General features: G+C 43.1%; 1 pseudogene; it reads left to right on the forward strand.

Annotated features, from left to right (window-relative positions):
- Positions 1 to 4120: 4120 nt before the first annotated feature.
- LOC111775398 (cell adhesion molecule CEACAM1 pseudogene) overlaps positions 4121 to 24027 on the forward strand; it is a 67363-nt pseudogene continuing 47456 nt past the window's right edge.

Consider the following 24027-nt stretch of genomic DNA (forward strand, 5'->3'; position numbering starts at 1 on the left):
ATCTTAGCACACTCCGTAATGAAGGTGGGGTAGGGGTTGGCAGAGGGGGTAAAGTCCAAATCAGATTAGATAAGAGACTCACAACCAACCACGATGACTGGAAATAAATGTCAGACAGAGCTCAGCCTGCGTCATCATGTCACATTTCAAAGGGCAGTTTTTATAATACCTAATAAAATGTGGTCTTAGTGTGAAACCTGGGCTCCAGGCCTCAACGTGCCCTTACAACCTTCAAAAAAACGCACTGTGACAGTTATTTTCAGACCTCCAGGCCCTGCTGGAACTCTGCCAGTAAACTTGCAGTTTTCCAAGGAAACTAACTTTACTGTGTCAGCTGTTTCTCCTCCTGAGTCAAAATGGGTCTGATGCATACTCACCAGTCTTAGTCCTACTCTGCATAGGCACTGAAATAAGTTTAATACCTTTTCACACAACAGACCTTCAAAGACTTGTGAACAACAACCATGTACCCCTGGATCTTCTCTCAGCCATTTCCAAAATGACGTGTTTTGAAGTCCCTGCACCCCCCTATCATTTTACAGTGGGCAAGTGAAGTGTGTCAACCACAGGGGAAACTGAATTCTGGGAGTGTTCTAACTAGAGCAGCAGAGCCACAGGACCACCCGCTTCCCCGTTCTGGGCACTATACCTATATACAGAAAGCCAAAGGCCACTCAGCTGATTTGAGGTTACTGCTCTTCCTACTTGTGCTGCTGCTCAGGCCTCCCATGCTTGTGTAGGTGTATATTTTCTTTTAGTTTTATTTTTTAAGAAATATATATTAGAGTCTGCTATCTAATATGCACCTGAGAGACAAAGATGAATCAGACATGGTCCCCGCCCTCACTGAGCTCTGGGTTATGCAGGGAACCCAATTCTAAGCCAGACATTACAGTTCAGTGAGAAACACCTTGATATAGGTGAACTCAGACTTTTGTGGACCATCTCATCAACCCCATGAAAATCTTCCGCTCTTGGTTTTCTGGGCAGTTTTCCTCATTTCAAGCTCAAAGTTTTAAAAAAAGACAAAAGAAAAAATTTTTAATGTCCAGATGATCCTTTTGCAGTCATGGTTGAATTGGGCATTTCCTTCTGGCTAACCCAAGGTGTTGGAGGCTCCCACTTCATTCTTTATGTCCTCTTTCTCCTATTAGCACTCACCACATGTGCACATACAGCAGCCAGGTAGCTGCACACTGACAGAAATTCTATCAAGTCAGGAAACTTGAGTTTTAGTCCTGTGGCTTTGAGGCTAACTGACAGTGTGATGTTGAACAAATCATATAACTTCCCTGCGCTGTAATTTCTACTTCCGTAAAATCGGGCAGTTGGACTAGATTTCCATGGGTCTATGTCTATAGTGAGAGCTTATCAGAGACACAATCCCCCCTTACTCCTCTTGGCAACCACCACCTGGCAAATATCAGGCACACATTAGGTGCTCAAATGTTCACTGAATGTGAGTACAAATAAATGATGCTTATTAGAGCAACATGAATCACGGAATTGATTGACAAATATTTCTGAATGTCTGCTAAGTACACTATAGAGTGGGAAGACCAAATAGCTGTGGCAGAATAATATTTTCTCCCCACTTTCCCCTTACCTCTTTCCCAGCAGAGGGTTTTTGTAAGTCAGAGAGACTGTGCTGGCACAAATAATGTTCTGGAAGTGGGCTCTAAGTAGTTGACAATATTAACAAGAGGAAAGTCTGTTTGTCTTGGGGGTGTTTTATATCAATGGACTTGAGAGACCCAAAGCCCCCTCCCATGGTACATAGGACCCAACACCCCACCCCAAGTCTATGGAGGGAAACACCAGACAGAGTAAACTGATGGGGAGAGGGGACTTGGGGAGAGCAGAGGAGTAAACAGACTGGGACACCTGGAGGAAGGTCTGAGGAGGAGCTCCCTGATCATGAGCAGCCTCAGAGGGGACTGATGGCAACTCAGTGTGAAAAGCAAAGCACCCCCATAAGCTTCTATGTGTATGTGTGATCATTTATCAGTAAAATCTTCTTTCTGGTAACAGACTGCACTTTCACATGCTTTCTAACACTTCAGGCCTAGTTAAAGTGTTATAAAAATGTCATTCCATTCAACAAGCATTTATAGAGTACTCACAAAGTGCCAGGCCCTGCACAAGTTCAGGAAAACAAAAATGAACAAAACCCAGCTCTTCTTCTCTGCACTGCCCTCCTCTGTGCCCTCCGCCAACCCAAACCTACCCCACCTTTGAGTCCCAGCAGAAATTCCACTGACCCAGAGTCTTTAGAGCTACTCTGAGGGCACAGTGAACTCCCACTGATACTGGCTCTACAAAAGGTTGACATAAGGGAAGCCATATTGTAGAAAGGAAACCATATTGTAACTTTAAATGACCTCTGACTAACTAGCCCAGACATGCTCTGCAGATTTTGTGGTCCCTCCCGGCTGCTTTAAGATGATAACTTTTGTTCTTTTGAGTTCCTTAGGAATGTGATGACCCCCAGGCAGAGAGCCTATGCTGATAGCCATCATCAATGACACCGGCAAGATCAGGGTATAAGGCAGCTGCTCCATTCCCTGATGCATATCTAGTAAAACAAAGGACTACCAGGAAATGGGACCAGATGTCTGCCCCAACCAGAGACCAGCTATCTCCCCCACCCAGAGACTGGCCCCATATATAACTGGCCTGTAGTCTTTGTTATGTGAGATGGTTCTTTTGGACATGAGTCAGCCATCTTCCCTCTTGCTAGCAAGCTGTAATAAAGTCCCTTCTCTCCTACCACTTTGCCTCCTGACTATTGGCATGTCTTGCAGTGAGGAGATAACCCCTCCTTGGGCGGTAACACCACCACTTATGAAATTTGGTTCCACTTATATCTTGAGATTTTATGAAGGGTATGTAATCTACCTAGTTACTCTTGAGCTTTCTGAGGACAGATACCATTGTTAGAATTTTCCAGAGAGAAGTCACACCAGTGGTTTATATAAGACCAAGCTCAGATCAAACTCAAGCCTTCAACTCGAGGACAATCTCCACTGCCAAACACAATGCCTGGCCCAGTGCTTTATAAATCTTCTGTAGCAAAGTCTAGAATCACCTTTCCAATGTGTCAACAGTCAGGGATAATCTGAAAATCAAGAGGGTAAGAATGATCAAACAAAAAATCAAAAAGGGTGTGAGTCATGCCTTGCCTATTCCCACTTCTAGGGTCAAAGTCACACCACCTGTTCTCATTCCTGGCTGGAGGGTGCGGGTGAGGACTTCCTGGTTAACCATCCTTTCAGTCCCCACAAATTTCACCCAGCACTCAAGCTCACCTCTCCTATTTTGTTGAGCACTTTTCCTAAAGTCTCTGGAACAGGAGTAGAGTTGAGTAAGTCCTGCTGTTCTGCAACCTTAATGTTCACTACAAGTCATAGTACCTCCTTCTTTTGCCTTGGACTGTTTCCAAACAAGGTCTGGAGCCAAAAGCCCCAGCAGGCTGGGCAAACAGCCTAAAAGGCTCCATCCTTCCTGTGGTTCCTATTTCTGAAACCCTGTTTCTTGGATCTGAAGCCCTGGGGGTCTTCCATCAACCTGCTCCCCTCTCCTTTAGGCTGGAGCAACTAAGCCACAGCCACCTTCCTGACGAATAACAAGAAGGCCTGTTGTAACCCAGTGCTCCAGGGGCAGTGTTTTGGGCAAGAGAGAATAGCCTCTCCTCCTTGATCTCTCTGCTTCCCACTTCATGTGGACACAGAATTGGAGGAAATTGTCAACAGAGTGAGAACAGGCTCACTTCCCATGCAAGAATATTACTGTTACTGATACTGTGCCAAGGAGGGGAGTGGGGACGACAGAGTGGAAACAGACCATGTCATCCTCTCTTCCGCCAATGCTTATACTCACTTTCTGGCCAGGTATTAAGGTAGACGGTGTCACTACAAGGTACAAGGAAATTCAAATGCGCAAAAAGACTTGGGGAAGAAATCATAACACATTGCGGGGTAGGGAGGCTGGATGGGAGGGAACAAGTATTACTGCCAGGTTATTAGTCACCTTCTTATGTTCTTAAGAATGCTTTATTTCTGTTATTTGGCCAGTTGCACCTCCCAGAGTCCTGTAAAGCACATGGTCCAACCCGTTACCTAACAAGGCCAATGACATTTTGCTGATCTCCACTCTAAGGGGAACACTGGCCTGGCATTAAAACGCAAGCAAAGACTGCCCAGCCAAGTACCGAGGCCTTGGCCATCCCTATAAGTCAGCAGCCTTGAACTGTAAACCTTCCACACCCTCTTCAAGTGACTTAGAGCAGCACCAACTGTCACCATGAAAGCTCTAGTCTCTTCCCTCCTTCTATTGCCGCCACTAACGCTGACATAGGTGGTCGCCAGCAGCCCAAATCCAGGTAAGTAAGATTAATTTTCTATAAAGGGGAATAAGGAGGGAGAAAATGTGACAAAAAACATGCATTGAAATGTAGCCCCTTTTAGCTACAGGGATTTGGAGCAAGTTATCCTCTCTCAGTGCTCATTTCCTCATTTACAAAATGGAGAAAACTGTACTTACGTCAAAGAGTGTTGTGAGAGTTAAATGAGACAGTGTATATAAAAATGTTGGAAACTGTAGCTGGCAAAAAATAAAATAAAATAAAATACTGGCTCAACAAAGATTTGCTCTCCTACCTTCCCCCTAATCCCTTTTCCAGAAAAGTAATGAATCTCCTCAAGGCCAACCTTGGTTGTGGTGGTGTAAAGGTGTGGAAAGCAATTATACCTTCCTAGAAGATAAAGAAGTCCTTGCTTATATTCTTTATAGCACACCAGACATGCCACTAACAATTTTTAATGCTATTTATTGATAAAGTAATATCTAGAAAAATCCTGGTTTTCCATATTTGAAGCTTTAGCCATACCAAGCTCAGTTCTAACACCTCCTCTTTTGGGAAGCAGAACTTTGATTGTTGGTTCTGAATCGGCTCCAGTTTCACTACAGTTCAAGTGGCCCAGCCCTTAGCAGAACAACCATGCAGAAGAGACCTCATCCCCATGTATGTTTCTGCTTGACAGAACCAGCTCCCTAAAGGCTACTTTGAGGTGAAACGGCTTTGTTACATACTGAGCATCAACTCAGTGCTTAAAATCAGAAGTTCACTGTACTCCACCCCAATTTCAAACTTCCTCTCCCTTGTAGAGAGAGCTCTCTGGAAGCTGCTGGGCCCCATAGCCCTAGTGCCTAGACCAACCTTCTGGAAAGGAAGGCTTTTCTATCACTATGACAGACACCAAGACTAGAGTCCTCAGCCTGGATTCAAAGCTCTAACCACAATCTGCCTTTCCAGTCCACTCCCCTCCACCACTAACCAATGTTCTATGCTGCACCTAAACCAGACTGTTTATGTTCCCTAAACAGGTCTTGTGCTTTCCTACCAGCTCTACTTTGTTCATACACGCAGCTCAAAACCACCTCCCCCCACAACCTCTCTTGATTCCTCCCATGATCGGATGTGAGTGCTTCCTCCTGTGAGTGTTCTTAGCCTTAATTTGACTCTCTCTCTGAACTTAGCATATTCGGCCTTAGACTGAAGGTGTTGCTGTGCCTCTCCTGCCTCCACCCCCTGCCCTTCTACACTGTAATCTCCTTGGTGGCACAATATACTGTATTGTTTCCATATCCCTCACATTATCCAGCACAGCACTCAGTAAATATTTGCTAGGTGAAAGAATAAATCCTCAAGTTTCTAAGTTCAAAATGTTGCCCTTGGAAAACTCTACACCTGGGTTTAATAGCAGCTCTACTGACATTCGAGGATGGATAATTCTTTGTTGTAGGGTGGTTTTCTGTGTATTGTAAGATGTTTAGCAGCATCTGCATGGCCTCTACTGACTGGATGCCAACAGAAGCCTCTCTATGCCCTCCCCCTTAGTTAAGAGAGCTCCAGACGTTGCCAAATGTCCCCTGGAGGGGGAAACCACTCTCCTGTTGACAATCACTGCTCTACATCAATAGTTCTCAAACCTGGACCTTTAGACTCAGCCTTGAAGTCAGGGGAACCTAGATCTAAATCCTGGCTCTGCCTCTTACTTTGCAACCCTGGAGAAGTTGCTTAACTTATGGGAGCCTCAGTTTTATCCTCTTAAAATGAATAAAACACCAGTTAGTACATAGAATTGTTGTGAAGACAAAATGATCTATCATGTGCACCTAGTAGGGCTTCAACAAATGAACGGAGTAGAATTTCTAAGTAGCTCCTAGAGAACAAGGACAATGACCTGGGGAAAGCTCACTGTGCCACCAGGTAGCGTAATTACTAACCACATTGGATGAGAGTTGCCCACTCAATTCTTGCAACATCCACTAAATCTGTCTAGAGGAAATGACACCCCCCACCTATCTGCTAAAAATAAAACCTGATCTAACTTTCTCTCTTAAAATAACTATGTACATGCTCAATATGCTTTTCACAGAAGAGAGGGGAAAAAATAGATTACAATATGTGATAATGTTAGGAAATAAATTACTTCTAATAATACATTACTCCTTACTTTTAATATTACTTATTAATTATAAAATTTCTTATAATAACAGATAACATGTGTTGAGCAAACCTATGTGGCAGGCATTGTTCTAAACACTTCATACTTATTACCCCATTCTGTCCTCACTGAAATCTAATGTATTTTTTAATTTTTAACTTGTCATTTTACAGACTTAAAAAATACTGTAAACGTAATCAGAGTTTCAATGTATCGTTCATTCAGTTTTCTTCAAATAATGTCTTACATGACCATAATACTATTATCAAAACCAAGAAATTAGCATTGAAATAATACTATTAACTAATGTACAAGTATTCAAATTTTGCTAATCATCCCACTAATGTCCTTTTTCTGGTCCAGAATCCAATCCAGGATCCTACACTGAATAAAGTTATCTTGTCTCCTTGGTCTCCTCCAATCTAACGTAGTTCCCCAGCCTTCTTTGTCTTTCATGACCTTGACACTTTTGAAGAGTACTTGTCAGTTATTTTGTGCAATGTCCCTCAATTTGGGTTTGTCTGATGTTTCCTCATGATTAAGTTCAGATAATGCATTTTTGGCAAAAATACCACACAAGTACGTGTGCCTTCTTGGTGCATCCCATCAGAAGGCCCACGATATCAATAATTCTTTTATTATCAGTGATGTTAACTTTGAACACTTGGTTAAGGGAGTGTCGGCCAGGTTTCTCTACTGTAAAGTTACTATTTTTCCCATTGTAACCAATAATAATCTTGTGGACAGATACTCTGAGATGATGTGAATAACCTGTTTCTTCTCATCACAATTTTGTCCATTAATTTTTAAAGCCCATTGATGATTCTTGCCTACAACAAGCGTTACTGCGGTGCTGGCCAAATGGTGATTTTCTGTTTACATCATTCCTTCTACATTAATTCCACTATACTATAAGAGCTGTTCCTCCTCTCCCAATTATTTATTTATTCAATTATTTATTTATATAAGTAAAGATTCATAAATCTTTGTGGATTATTATCCATTACTATCATTATTTATTATGTTGCCCATATTGTCTCAAAATTGGCCATGGAGAGCTCCTTCAAGTTCTGTCTTTTTCACATATCATTTGCTTTGCAAATGCTGACTTTCTGACACCACAAGATGTTCCAGACTCATCTTGGATGAAATTTCCTGCCCCGGCTCTGGAATCAGCCATTTCTCCAAGGACCCCTGGTTCCTTACATGGGAGAATGGTATTCACAAACCATGACACTAGGTATAAACCATTGCTACTAGGTGCTATTCCTTCCAGGCCCTCTAGTGGACAGAGCTAGAAACAGACGCATGCATACACACACTAATGTGCTATTAGCCCTGTTTTACAAATTAGGTAAATGAGGCACAGAAATGTTAAGCAACTTGTCCAAAATCACAAAGCTAATATGTAGTGGAACTGAGAAGTCAAAATAATGATGGATCTACCACAAATCCTCATAAGTGGAACTAACTTCTTTACACATGTAAGTCAGCAGAAAGCAATAAGCCTAGCATTCCAGCATAGACTCTCTCTTTGGGAAAAAACTAGAAGTCCATGAAAATAACCACAATAACCATCATGTACTGAACACTTACCTGGGCACTGAGCACTGGGCACACACAGTAGCTCATTTACTCCTAACTCTGCAAGGTGGATACTATTATCCTCCTTTCAAAAATCAGAGAACCGAGACCAAAGAAGCTAAGTCACTTGTGCAAGACTTACAGAGTTCAGAGAGAGAACAATAGTTGATCCCAGTTCTCTCTGGATATAAAGTCCATGCTTATTCCACTGTTTCATTATTTTCCAAGTTTCATTTTAGGTAGAACACAAATTAGCTTTTACTTTAATAATTCTATGTTTATTTGAGTGCATGTTAGAAAAAAATCAAAGCATATATCAAACTTGTAATCTCACAGATAATATTGCATAGGAAGAATCTGTTTTGTAAATTTAATTTAAAGAAAAGGTGTGAAGTAAATAATAGTAGAAGCGATACAAGATATAGCAAAAATAATAAAGGTGGCCCATATATGTCTGAGAATTGAGAGACACTGGACTATAGTAATGTGCAGCTTCATTGTCAGAGCTGCACAAAGAAAAACATACTGAGAATCTTGGACCTGTGTTTTAGCTCCAGATGTGTCACCATTACCTTTGTGAACTTGGGCATTTCATTCCTTCTCCCTGGGGCTCAGTTTCCTCATTGGAAAAAAAAAGTGATAGTGATTTAATTAATTGGAACAACCCTTTAAAAGTAATTTGGTAAGGATATCAAGAGACGTAAAGCTATTCTTAATTCTCAACCCACTAATTCCACTTTGGGAATCTTGACAAAGACAATCCAACATTTGGGAAACAGTTGCAATGTGGAGCACATATACTTGCTGGGAGTGTTATGCAGTCATTAAAAATGTTATGAAGATGACATAGCAACATGACTATAAAGTGAACAAAAATTTGTGGGGCTGGCCCGGTGGTGCAGTAGGTAAGTTCACATGCTCTGCTTCGGTGGCACGGGGTTTACCAGTTCGAATCTGGTGTGCAGACCTCCACACAGCTTGGCAGCCATGCTGTGGCAGGCATCCCAAATATAAAGTAGAGGAAGATGGGGATGGATGTTAGCTCAGGGCCAGTCTTTCCCAGCAAAAAGAGGAGGATTGGAGGCAGATGTTAGCTCAGGGATAATCTTCCTTAAAAAACAAAAGAAATTTGTTCACATGCCATGCTTATTATCATATACAGAACATCATATGCTGGAAACATACTAAAATACCAAGAGTTAGCAAGGGTAAAGATTTCTTTATTTGTACTTTCCAAATTTTCTCTAATATAACTATATTACATTTAGAATGAAAAAACTTATCTATGAAGGGATTCAACTAAATAATCTCCAAGATTCCTTCTGGCTCTAATGTTCTGTGGCTTTCCTCTGGAACCAGGAGTAGAGGTCAGGTGAGAGTGAACTATTAGAACACTTGGGATGGCAGGGACTATGGATGCCTGTTTAGATTACTTTAAGAGCACTCAAAACAGCACATGAGAACATTTGGAAACTAGCTCTCAGGGAAATGATGCAACACCCTCCATCTGTGTGGCAGAAAAGGCATGAGTCTGGGAAATAGGAGACCTGGATTGAACCAGATGATCTCTGAGGGCCCTCTTTAGACAACTTGTCCAAACGTTTACTGAATAAACATTTACCAAGTGCCTACCATGGATCAGGAAGCATGTAGCTGAATGACTACTGAGCCACTGATTCAGGGTCTAATGAGGGAGAAAGAGCTTTAGTTTGCTAGGGCTGCCATAACAAAATACCACAGACTGGGTGGCTTAAACAACAGAAATTTATTTTCTCACAGTTCCAGAGGCCAGAAGTCCACAATCAAAGTATCAGCAAGTTTGGTTTCTTCCGAGGCCTCTCTTCCTGGCTTGCAGATCACCACCTACTTGCTATAACTTCACATGATGTTTCCTCTGTGCACGTACATCCCTGGCATTCCAGTGTCTCTTTGTGTTTCCAAATTTCTTCTTCTTATAGGGACTCCAGTCAGATTGGGTCAGGGCCCCCCATAATGGCCTCATTTTAACTCTATCACATCTTCAAAGGCTCTGTCTCCAAATACATTCACTCTGAAGTACTGGGGGTTAGGGCTTCAACATGAATTTTGCGGGGACAAATCCAGCCCACAACAGGTGTCAAACAACAAACTCTAACTGTGCAATAATAGAGCTGCATTCAAACACCGTGAGGAACCATGTGAAGGCTGACGGGGAATATCAGAACTACTACACAGAGGAAGCATCAGCTGGGCCCAGTTCTAGCTCCAGAATCTCAAGTCTATAAACCATCATCCTCAATTTCCATAAAATATTTTAAGTATCCCCAAATGGGCATAAGACAGCATCAGGTGATAAGACAGACTTGAATAGAGGCCAACAGAGGAATGGATTTGTTCCAGAGGAACAAAGGTAAATACCATCCTCTTATGCTTGAACTAGGATTATGGATTCGAATACAGCAAACTTGGAGGTCAGTGAAGACTCTGACTAGTTTATGGGATAATCTGCTCCTTTCTCTCATTTCTTAAGCCATGAGGATTTTAATGTGTGTTTTACCGGAGATGGGGAAGTAAGGTCTTGATTGATCCCCACCTTTTGTCCTCTCTTCCATCCAGAAGCCATTCTGTCTCCATCCACCTCCAGCTGAGCATTTCTCTAGGCTGGATTTAAACCTCATTCCTATTCCATTTAAAATACTCCTCTCTTAAAGTAGCCCAGATCTCCGAGCACAAAAAGGAAGAGAAATGGAACTGTACTGACTTAGGTAGCACAATGTTAGGTGACAATTTCTGTTGGTTCCTTCCCTTTTCATCGCCTAGAAGTGACCAATTTCCTTCCAACAGTGGTTGCCAGAGGCCCCAGGGACCAATGCCAGGCTTCTGGGAGGCAGGATCCTGGCAGGCTGCCAAGAATGTGAGTGCAAAGGTCAGTAACTTAGCATCAACCACAGCAATGCACCATCATGATCCCAACTCTCTCCCTTGAGTCCCTCTGAGACCGGTGCAGATGTTAACTGAGCTGACCTCACCCATTCCCTTCTCCACCAGCCCACTACATGCAGCACCAATGCTTGTTTTCTTCCAGAGTCACAGGCAAGAGCAGGACTCCTCCAAGGTCCCAGGGAGAGCTGGCTGAATCTCTGGCTGCCCTCTCCCCCTGACCCTTTTCCCCAAGAACTCAGGGCTGCTTTCCAACAGCTTCTTGGATCTGATTCTCAAACTTATTATACTCATAGGTAAGACTGAACTCAGGCGAAATGCCTTTCTTAAGGTAATGCATCCACTAAAAGGCAGACACCTAGGTCTTATTCCTCATTTTTTGGTCTCCTTAATGATATCCTGATGCCCCCTCCAAACCTGCCACAAAATTCTTGCCAATATAGCTCAGGCAAAACAACTCAGAAGTGCTGGGGATCATATAACTGGATACCTCCACTGATCTGTGTTGACCCTTTTCCTCATCCCTCTGCAGTAGGAAACAGGAAAAAGAAGGCAGGAAGATGTTAAGTAAAACCCTGCTCTACTCTTGACTCTCAAACATATTAACCTGCCATCTTGTTGGGTATTCCACCAGAGGCCTTGGGCCCAAGAAAGTGGGTCTGTGGGCGCCTGCAGGAAAGAATCCAAGTGAGAGTCACAGAATAAAGTACAAAACAGTTTTATTAAACAATTAAGGAAGACTTAGGTAAAGGAAAGGGACAGGCTACAGAGAGCCTGGGCTGTGACAGAAAGCAGAGTAGCCTCAAGCTGGGTCGAGGGGGATTCTTTAAGGGGTTCTGGATGGGGAAAGTGGTCACCACAGCTGGGGATTGGACCTTGGGATGCATGATCAGTTGGCTGATTGGTCCTGGAGCTGCATGTTCAATTTGTGGTCCCTCTGCAAACTGAGTGGTTTGCAGCAGGCATGGACAGGTTGCTGAATTGCTCCATTCGCAGGATGTGTAGTAAACTACAGGTGGATGTGGCTTGATGTATGTGTAGACTTGTTTAACCTAGGGGTCCACCTAGTCCACCAAGATGCCTGTCTCAAACCCTCTGGTCTAACCAATAACCCTGTTATTTTAGATTGGTTCCTGAGAGCCCCTAAGAGAAAATTCATGACAATACCTGGGCTGCCACAGAAGCAGTGTCCCCGTGATAATTTCAAAGTCACTGTGAAGAAAACCAGTAAGTTTCAAAAGAAAGACCTTTCTTAAAGCAAAGTCCCTCTGTGAAATCAACCAAGGATAAAGCAGGGGTTAAGAATAGACAAGAGAGGTGAAATGAAGACCAGGATAAGCACATATCTCAGCCCCTCCTACTCAATGTCAACTTGTGGGGAAATAAGAAGAGGAATAAAAGCAGGACATAATTCTCCTCATACTAGAAAATATTAAACAAATTCTTAGATTTAAAACCCCATTGATTCTCAAAATGGAGAGAGATGGAGCTGGTGGAGACCTGGTCATTGACCTCTGAAGATGACACCAGTGTCAGCGTCAAACAGATTTTGATTCCTCCCTAGTCTAGCAGTTTTTAAAGGTCATAAAAAGGAAATTGGTTGGGGCTGGCTCCATAGCCAAGTGGTTAAATTTCCCCATCTTCTGCTTTGGTGGCTCTGGTTTACGGGTTCACATCCCAAGCATGAACCTACTCAACTCACTGGCCATGCTGTGCGGGTGTCCCACATACAAAAAATAGAGAGGGATTGGCACAGATGTTAGCTCAGGGCTAATCTTCCTCAAGCAAAAAAAAAAAAAGAGGAGAATTGGCAAGGGATATTACCTCAGGGCTAAGCCTCCAGAAAAAAAAAAATAACAGTAATACAAAAAGGAAATTGGCAAATATTAAACTGATTAATATTATATTATCATGAATGGCGTAAACTAGAAGCTTTATCACTGTTGATGGAAATAAAATACAATTTGGCAGTACTTATCAAAAACTTAAATGTGTGTACTGTTTAACCCAGTAATCTCACTTCAGGAAATCTCTAGGATAGAATACTAGCATGGATACTCAAAGATATGTGTACAAGAATACTAATTATAGCAATATTTGTATTGAAAAATAAATGGAGATAAAATGTGTTCCTCAAAAGCAAATTGGGAAATTGTGCAGTTTTCAAAAACAAGGAGGTAAATCATTAAGTGTTGATCACAAAGTTATCCACAATATATCAAGTGAAAAAAAGATGCAGAGACTCCTACTTCACACTTTTCATGAAAATAAATTTCAGGTGGATTAAAGATTAAATTTAAAAGATAAATTTATATGGGAATATAAGAGAATATATTCATGACCTTGGGGAGCAAAAATATTTCTTAAATAAAATACAAAAGTAAAAAGCCACAAAAGAAAAGATTAATAAATCTGACTTCATTGAAGTTAAGAAATTTTGGTCATCGAAAGAATAAAATGACAGTATAAAAGTAGGAGATGATATCTGCAACATATATAACTGACAAAGGATTAATATTGAGAATACAGAAAGAATTCCTACAGACCAATGAAAAAAAGGCAGGCAACACAACAAATAGGCAAAAGACTTCAATAGGCACTTCGGAGACAAGGAAATCCAAGTAGCTAATCAACATATGAAATGGTACTCAATCTTACTAGCAAGCGGGAAAATGCAAATTAAAACCAAACAGATAACACTCTACATCATCAGATTGGCAAAAATGTTAAAGTCTGATAATACCAAGCGTTGACAAGAGTAGGAGAGAGAAACTCTCATATCCTGCTAATGAGAGTGTAAATTGGTAAATCACTTTGAAAAAGTGCTGGCAGTTATCTAGTAAAGTTTAAGTGCTGTGACTAACCAACACCTTCCTTAGGTATATACTCAAAAGGAATGCAGGCTTATATACACTAGGAGATGTGTAAAAATTTCATAGCAGCATTGCTCATTAACTACCCCAAACTGAAAACTGAGCAATGAATGAACAAATGGTGGTACATTCGAATATTATACATAATATATATATGCTATTCCAGAAGGTCACCCAGAAAGATACAGGATACTACACCCTACAAGCTTTGGAGAGAAATTTGCAAAGTGAGTTAGGAACTGGACAACTCCGTGTATACTGTGAGTGACTCTTCTTTGACCTCTGGGTGTTGGGTGGGGTGAATTTTACTTCACACACACAGGATTGACACGCCTGAACTATGCCTACACCCACCTCTGCATTATGTCTCATGTTGGGGTTTGAGCATTTAGTGCAGGACACACACAGTGGAGACAAACATCAAAAGATCAGAATTCACTTCCCCCAATGCACCCCATGTAAACATTCCCTGAAGAGAGAAGGACCACTCTAGACTGATGGGAGTAACTCAGCAGATGGAGATTAGTCTCAGCCCAGCACCCTGTGCCCCTCCATGGGACTATGACCTTGAGAAAGACCCTGCAGGGCTTGGTCAGGGCCTGGTCTGAGAGGCCCTCTCGGATTCTCACAGCAAAGCTCAGCCCAGGAAGCCTCTGTCTAGACCACTGTCCCAGAGTTCCTGACTCCAGTGATCCTGAGGAGCCTATGCCAGGGTTGGGTTTTGGCCTCCTGGGCAGGGCTGACTGGTAGCAATGATTTCCCAGATGCCCAAGTCCCAAAGTTCCTGAGCTGGTCACCAGCCAGGCCTCAGCCCCAAGAACCACATCTTGGCAGGGACAGAGCCTGATCCTTCACCTGAGACTCAGCATGGAGAGCACAGATGGACAAGGTCTCCAAGCCATTAGCCAACTACTCTAGGGGACTTAGGATCTCCAGAAAAGGTCACTGTCCCCAGGAGAGAAATGGGAGAATAGATGCTCCTGGGAGTGCCTCATGCACCAAGGATCAGACCAAGGGAGCCCTCTCTCTTGGATGAAATAATAACAGATACTGTTTTGGAAGCATCTCCTCAATACCAAGCTTTAAGTCAGGTATTTCAGGATTTTCTAAGGTTAACTCAGCATGGGGAACCTGAGATCATTTATCATTTCTCTGATTTTATTTAGGGAAAACTGAGGCACAGGCACTGTACCAGGGCCCCACAGACCATGGGTGGCAGACCAGAGTCACTCAAGGTTGTCTGTAGCCATAGTCCCATCCTCCCCTCCACCTAGGGGAACTTAATAAGGCATCTGTGGACCCTGAGAGTAGCTGTTGGGACAGGCCCTTTCTTAGTTTTCCCCAGCTCAGAGGGAAAGATTCTAGCCTGGGGGAGTGGGAGCAAATGGAGAATTAATCTGTGTTATGCCCAGGCCACCCCTTCTGGTGGCCGATCCACACCTCCCTGCACTGGACTTGAAATCACTTGTTTCCTGATGGGTTGGTGTCACTTCCACTGGAAGATAAAGGAAAGCACTTTGCCTTCTCCCTTCCCACTCTACACCTGCTGACAGCACATATTGACACTTGAGAAAATCTGTGCTTTCTCTCGGACACAGAAGAGGTGGCCTTACATTCTCTGCATGCTCAAATCCTCATGCATTTGTCTTGAGATACACAAGCCTGCCATATTCTTTTAAAGACAGACTGTCTGGGAGCTGAGAGATGCCAACACTGACTGAAGATTCTTGGGAGGAATAAAGATACTATACAGGGCAATTTTCTCTATTACCTGCACAGAAGAGTTACCCACACCTGTCATCACAACCAGCAACTCCAACCCCATGGAGCACGAGGACCCTGTAGTGTTACTGTGAACCTAAGACTCAGAAGACCACCTATGTGTGGTCAATCAGTAGTCACAGCCTGAAAGTAATAGGTCACGTTTTTGAAAAAAATTTTATTTTCAAAATTTTTTGAATAATCACCATACCATTTCCCACAGTAACCGCATCATTTTACCTTCCTGTCAACAATGAACAAGGGTTCCAATTTTTTCATATCCTCTCCAGCACCTGCTATTTTCTGGTTTTTTTGATAGTAGCCTTCTAATAGATAGGAGGGGTTATATCACTGTAGTGTTAAGTGCTTTGCCCATTTTTCAATTTGCCATTTTTCAAACAAAAATTCATATTCAATTTCAGTATTTGGTGTTATTGTTGAGTTTAGGAGTTCCTTGTGTATTCTGCATATTAACCCTCTATTTACATATAATTTGCAAACTATTTTCTCCCATTCCATAGGACACCTTTCACTCTGTCGATTGTGTCCTTTGATGAACTGAAGATTTTTATTTTGACAAAGTCCAATTTATCTATTTTTTCTTTGTGTTTGCATGCATTCCTAGTGTCATATTAAAGAAATCATTGCCAAATCCAATGTCATGAAGCTTTCTCCCTATATTTTCTTCGATGAGTTTTATAGTTTTAGGGCTCACTTTAGGATATGATCCATTTTGAGTTAATTTTTGTATATGGTGGAAGGCAATGGTCCAGCTTCTTTCTCCTGCATGTGGATATCCAGTTTTCCAACACCATTTGTTGAAAAGACTGTCCTTTCTCCCATGAGTGGTCTTGGCTCCCTTATCGAAATCATCTGGTCATATACTTGAGGCCTTATTTCTGCATCTCTGTTGTATTCTATGATCTTTATGTCTGTATTTATGCCCGTGCCACACTATTTTGATTCTTTAGCTTTGTGGTAAGTCTTGAAATCAGGAAGTGTGAGCCCTCAAATTTTTCTCCTTTTTCAAGATTGTTTTAACTATTTGGGGTCCTTTAAGATTTCATATGAATTTTAGGTTGGATTTTTCTATTTCACAAAAACAGCCATTTGGATTTTGATAGGGATTTTATCCTATACATAGACAGTTTGGGGTATATTTGCATCTTAACAATACTAATTCTTCCCACCCATGAACATGGATGTCTTTCCATTATTTGTGTCATCTTTAATTTTTTTCACAAGATTTGGTAGTTTTCAGCGTGTACATCTTTTATTTCTTGGTTAAGTTTATTCCTAAGTATTTTATTCTTTTTTTTTTTAAAGATTGGCACCTGAGCTAACAACTGCTGCCAATCTTCTTTTGTTTCCCCTTCTTCTTCTTCTCCCCAAAGCCCCCAGTACATAGTTGTATATCCTAGTTGGGAGTGCTTCTGGTTGTGGCATGTGGGATGCCGCCTCAACATGGCCTGATGAGTGGTGCCATGTCTGCACCCAGGATCCGCACCTGCAAAATCCTGAGCCAATGAAGCAGAGCGTGTGAACTTAACCACTCAGCCACGGTGCCAGCCCCAGTATTTTATTCGTTTTGATGCTATTGTAAATGGAATTGTTTTCTTAATTTCCTTTTTGGATTATTATTGTATATAAATGTAACTGATTTTGAGCATTGATTTCATCTTTTGCAACTTTGCTGAATTTATTAGTTCTAACAGTTTTTGTGTGTGTGTGTGTGTGTGAAATCTCTAGGATTTTCTGCATATAAGAGTATGTCTTCTGCTAAAAGACATAACTTTTCTTCTTCCTGTCCAGTTTGGAGGCCTTTTATTTCTTCTTCTTGCCTAATTGTTCTGGCTAGAGCTCCCATACTATGTTGAATAGAAGTAGTGAGAGCAGCATCCTGGTCTTGTTCATGATCTTAGAGGACAATTTTCTGTGTTTCATGATTGAGTATGATGTTAGCTGTGGGCTTTTCATTTATGCCCTTTGTCGTATTGAGTAGTTTCCTTCTGTTCCTAACAGTGCCTGTCTTTTGTTAAAACTGTAACACTTCCCTCTAGAGATTTCCTTCACATAATATTTAAACCATGGACCTGGAAGTAAAAGTCCTCTTCAGAGTGAGAAATCCTTTAGATTGGAAACTCTTCAATTTCTTTTATTTATTTATTTTTAATTGCAGTAACATTGGATTATAACATTATATAGCTTTCGGATGTACATCATATTTTGAATTCTGTGTAGATTACATTATGTTCACCACTCAAAAACTAATTATAGTCCATCCCCTCACATGTGAGCCTAATCACCCCTTTTGCCCTCCCCCCTTCCCCTAGGGTAACCCACCAATCCAATCTCCATTGCTATGTGTTTGTTTGTCGTCGTTTTTATCTTCTACTTATGAGTGAGATCATACGGTATCTGACTTTCTCCCTCTGACTTATTTCACTCAGCATAATACCCTCAAGGTCCATCCATTTTGTCACAAATGGCTGGATTTCATCATTTCTTATGGCTGAGTAGTATTCCATTGTGTATAAATATCACATCTTCTTTATCCATTCATCCCTTATGGGCACCTAGGTTGCTTCCAAGTCAAAGACTGAGCAGGGATGTCCTCATTCCCTAATAAATAATATTTAATAAGAAGTAAATCCATTCTCACTTTATATAAAGTTCCCTTGGCCCCAGGGACAGAGCTGGCAAGTCTGCCATCCCAAACACATATGAAAGTGTATATAGCAAATGGGACCTGATCTTTTTTGTATTCAAAGACTGTTCTAGAAAATGGTCAATGAAAGTTCATGGGAGAAAAATTCAAACCTTGATGAGGTCGTAGGACATGTGGGATGAGAAGTGGTTCCTGGTGTTGACACTACAAAGATGTCCAGGAGGACTGGTCAGGGATCATTCTGGCGTGATATGGGGGTCAAATGGAAAGAGGCAGCCTTCTCCTTACAGATCATCACCTGAACAAAGACACTTGACCTCCTGCTGAGGGTCAGGGCTATCTTCTGGGTCACCTTTACAGAATTCACTATGGCCCTGTGAGTGGCTAAGATCTCTGAGGAAGGAGCATGGCTCCAGGCCCCAGGCTGACTCAGAGTCAGTGACCTCCTCTGTTTCTCCACAGACCCAGTGGCACAGCCCTCCTCCCAAGTCAGCAATGCAACAGTCACAGAACACAAGGACACCATGGTCCTGACCTGCTTCACAAATGACACTGGTATTTCCATCCAGTGATTCTTCAGTGACCAGAGTCTGTGGCTCACAGAGAAGATGAAGCTGTCCCAGGACAACAGCACCCTCACCATAGACCCCTTCAGGAGGGAGGATGCTGGGGATTTTCAGTGTGAGGTCTCCAACGCAATCAGTTCCAGTAAAAGTGACCCCATCAGGGTGACTGCAAAATATGAGTCACCCTCTTCCCCTCCTATTTATTGTTGAATTCTAAATAGAGATTTTTTTTTCTGATCTGTAAAATGATGGTTATGATGTACTTTATAGAATTGTGAATAGGCAATGGTAAAAGGTGGAATAATTGAGCCAATAAATGTTCAAAAATGTGAACTGACATTGTCAGTTCTTTTACTTGTCCACAAGCTGCCTGAGAATCTTGTGGGGTATGGCTGGTACAAAGGCATGTAATAGACACACAACAAATTACCCCAGGGCCTGGTCACAATGATCAAGAGACAATATACCCCAATGGTTCCAAGCTGTTCCAGAACGTCACTCATGAGGATGCAGGATGCTATACCCTACAAATCATAAAGAAAAATTTTCACAGTGAAGTAGGTATTGGACAACTCTGCATATACCATGAGTGATTCCTCTCTGACCTCTGAGTGCTGGGTGGGTTGAATCCTACTTCACACACACAGGAGTGACAGGTCTGACCTGTGCCTACAACCCCCTCTGCATTACATCTTATGTTGGAGTTTGAGCACTTGTTGCAGGACACACACAGTGGAGACAAATTGCAAAAGATTGGAATTCCTTTCCTGGAATCTGGATCCTGAAGACATTCCCCAAAGAGAGAAGGACCAGTCTGAGGGGAGTAACTCAAGAGAAGGAGATCAGTCTCAGTCCAGCCCCCTGGGCCCCTCCATGGGCCTATGACCTTGAGAAAGACCCTGCAGGGCTTGGTCAGGGACTGGCCTGAGTGGTCCCCTGGAATCCTCGCAGAAAAGCTCAGCCCAGGGAAGCCCCACCCTAGACCCTGTCCCAGGGCCTCTGACTCCAGTGACCAGGGCTGACTGGGAGCAATGATTTCCCAGCTGCCCAACTTTTGAGGTCCTGTGCTGGTTTCCAGCCAGGGCTCAGCCTCAAGAGCCACATCTGGAAAGAGGGGGAGCCTGCTCCTTCACCTGAGATTTGGCAGGGAAAGCACAGATGTACAAGGTCCATAGGCCACTATCCAACTGCCCTGGGGGCATAAGGGACTCCAGAGGATGGTCAGCATCCCCAGGGAGGAATGGAGGACAGAAGATGCTGCTGGCAGTTCCTCATCCACCAGGGATCAGTCCCAGGGAGATCTCTCATGAACACAAATAATAGTAGTTCCCTTCTATTTTGGCAGCTCCTCCATATTAAGTTTTAGGTCAGGTATTTTGGGATGTTTTAAGGTCAATTTATAGACAACATGGTAATTCAGAAACCAGAGACCATTTATTTGATTTTATCCAGAGGAAACTGAGGCACAGGGAGATACAGTCATTGAATCAGGGTCACACAGCCCATGAGCAGCAGATCAGAGTCATGGCAAGATCCCAATGCAACTACAGCCCCAATCTCTCCACCACACAGGGGCCTTATTAGGCATCTATGGACCCCAAGACCAGCCATTTGATCTAATTCTTTCCTCTTAGGGACCCACAGCTCAAGGTAGATTTTCTGGTCTGGGGAGTGAGAGCAAATGAAGAATTTATCTGTTTTTATTGAAGAACTAAATTACCTACCTCAACAACCAGAGTCAGTGCCAGGAATGTTCAGGCCTCTCCTTGAGGTGGCCAATCGACACCTTCCTGCACTGGACTTGAAATCACTTATGTGTTTCCTGATGTGTTGGTGTCACTCCCACTGGAGTACAAAAGAAAGGACTTTGCTATCTCACTCCTCACTCTATACCTGCAACCAGCACAGGTCCCAGTAACTCAATTGCTCTTTCATGAAGGAGGGAATGAATGAATGCTGAATGAATGAATGAATGAATGACCCCTAATTTCCTCTGTGACTGGAACCTGGATGCAGAGTCCTAGGAGGTTATGGCAACACCTGTTCCCCGTCTCTCCAGGGGCAGAGATCCACGTTCCATCCCTCTGACCACCAGCCCCTAAGGCCTCTCTAAGAGGAGAGTATCATGATGACTGTGCAGCTGCTCAGCATGGGAAGGTTTTCAGGGCTACATTGGTCCTGCCCCTGGGGCAACCATGGGCTCTTGGTCTCTGGGGTCTTTGAAGTCACTTGTAACCCCCACTGCTCACAGCTTAGGATGTTACTGGCTCTCTCTGCTCTTTCCATGTCCCTCATCTTCCTCCTCCTTCATTCCAGCTGCGACTGCCCCCGCTCTGCAGAGCTCACTCCACCTTCAAGGCTTCCCTAGATTCTCCTGCTAACACCTGTGGTCAGGCCCACCCTCCCAGGCAATAGTAAAGGACACAGAAACCAATGGGAGCAGCAGCCCCTTGAGCCTCCCTCATGAGTCAGATTTCCTGGGTCACCAGAAGAAGGAGCTTCTGCTGTGCCCCCTTCCAGGGCTCTTTCCTTCCATGATGCCAACAAGTGAACCATGTCACATGACAGGGATGTTTGATCCCTAGATCTACTCACTACATGACTCAACCAGAGACTCAAAGACAGAACAACAGGTCTGTAGTGGCCAAAAGCTCACAGGGTCATTTCACCCCTTTGAATCCTGACTCACATCCTCATCCTTATGAGGTTCCTGGTCTCCAGTGGTTCCTGAGACGTTCCCAAGTTGCTGGCCAGACCCTGTTCCGTCTAACTGGTTTACTGTCTATTTCACACACACGGGTCCTCACGATTACACCTTTACCATAGGGTGGGATGCTTTCAACTGGTGAGATCCTTAGACGCTGCCTAGTTTGGATGAATTTGATCAAATTTCTGTTTCCTGAAGTCAAAAGAAAGCCACGTGCAAGTGTTACATCTTCTTCACATTTTATCTGACTGTCCATACAAATTGGTGACAGAGACCTTTTGCCTAAATTTACTAACACAACATTTTGTGTAATTTCATAGCATTCCTCCCTTTATATAACACAGATACCTCAGACTTTCCCCTTGAGCAATTCTCTCCTCTTAACAGGACTCTCTCTACCCAGGAAGTCACTGATTTCAGACCTACTTTGGCATTTTCGTTGATCATAATGTGATCCTGCTTGGACTGCAGAACTTGGTCAACGACCTTTAGTGCTCTCTAGAGAGATATTCCTCCAGAAATTGGTCTTAGGTCTTTGTGCATTAATTTTCAATTTAGCAATAATTTGACTTCTCCTCAGGTTTCTGTCTCATAACTGTGTTTACAAATGGTCCATGAAGGCTAGATTCCCCCCTTTCCACCGGTCACCTCTTCTGCATTTGAAAATATCCAGTAGTGTATCAGGAAAGATCAACATGGTCCTCACTGCCCTCTGCAGTGGGAGAAGAGACTTTAAAAACTAAGGGCACAGCACATGGTTCTGCTGCCAAAGCCAGCCAGCTCCTGCCTGTCCCCCTCACTCTTTTCTGGATCACTTCTAATCTTAACTGCTCTATCCTTTAAGGAGTCACTGTCTCATGTCAGTCACCATGGAACACCTGGGCAGACCTGCCCCACTTCATGGCCCTCCAGCCTGGGTACTGAACTTACCTCTTGGCTTGTGCCTGATCTCGCCATATACAGTTTTGCTCAAATACTCAATTCCAGGCTATGCTGCTCAGTCCTCTCTGGGTTTAAGAACTATAAGAAGGCCCTTCATTATCCATCTTTACAACAGCCCTGGAAATCAAGGCGTCAGGGAAAACACAACTAGGCTGGGCGATGTGTAGGTCTGTGTAATTGAAAGGGCCTCAGCACCTGCACTTTCCAGGTGAGGACCCCAAGGTTGGTCAGACATTTAACAGGTCAGTGAAGAACCAGGAGAAGCTCTTGGTGGTCTCTGACTCCCAGTCCTATGTCTTTCCATGACTAACCCTGATGCTTATTTAACTTGGGAAGTCTGTGTTTTCTCCCAGACATAGAGCAGGCAGCCTTACATTCTCTGAGCACTCAGATCCTCATGCATTTGTCTTGAGATACACAGACCTACCATATTCTTTTAAGGACTCAGGTTGGCTGAGAAGTGAGAGATACCAACTCTGATTGAAGATGCCTTTGGAGGAATCAAAGATACTGCACAGGACAATCTTCTCTCTGTTACCTGCATAGCAGATTTACCCACATCCATCATCACGAGCAACGACTGCAACCCCGTGGAGCACGAGGACACTGTAGTGTTAGCATGTGAACCTGATACTCAGGACACCAGCAAAATGTGGTTGATCAACAATCAGAGCCTCCCTGACAGTGCCAGGCTTCAGTTGTCCCTGGACAACAGGACTTTCACTTTACTCCATGTCACAAGGAATGAAACAGGACTCTATGAGTGTGAAACCTGGAACCCAATGAGTGTCTATTGCAGTGACCCATTCTTCTTGAATGTTCTGTGTGAGTAACTTCTGTCCCTATCTGGCCCTGACAGCTGGCCCAAATCCACACTTCCAGAGGCCAGGCCACATCCATCCCTCTCCAATCCAAGTACATGGACTGTCACCCCTGGACACCCAGGCGGGCCATGCCTTCTTGTGCCAGGCCAATCTGGGTAGGTGCAGCCTTGAGCCAACACTAGGAAGAGATAGGCTGCTCCTGTCTTGATAGGCTGGGGGTCAACAACAGAAGGAGCAGTGCCAAAAAGTTTACAGTTTATGGAGAGGGCTAAGAAAGCACCAGCCTTTTGTTAAAACTGACCACTTGAGAGATTTCCTTCTGTGCGATATTCAATCCACAGGCTAGGAAGTAAAAGTCCTATTCATACTTAGAAATCCTTTAGATTGGAACTTCTCCAGGTTCTAAGGTCATGAAGACTGGCTGGGGTGTGTTTATTGTCTAATAAATTATTTAATAAAAAGGAAACACCTTCCTTTCTCTATATATAGCTACCATACTAAAGAAGAGGACTGATCATTCATTAAGTCACAGAAAGCTCTAGCAAAGGGTCATACAAAAGCCAATGGGAGAAAAATTCCATCTGATGATGAGGACACTGGACATGTGGCCTGAGAAGAGGTCCCTGGTACTCTGATACTATGGAGATATCCAGGGGAACCATTCTGAGATTATC

Source organism: Equus caballus, chromosome 10, assembly GCF_041296265.1.
Source record: "Equus caballus isolate H_3958 breed thoroughbred chromosome 10, TB-T2T, whole genome shotgun sequence".
In the NCBI taxonomy this organism is placed as follows: Eukaryota; Metazoa; Chordata; class Mammalia; order Perissodactyla; family Equidae; genus Equus; species Equus caballus.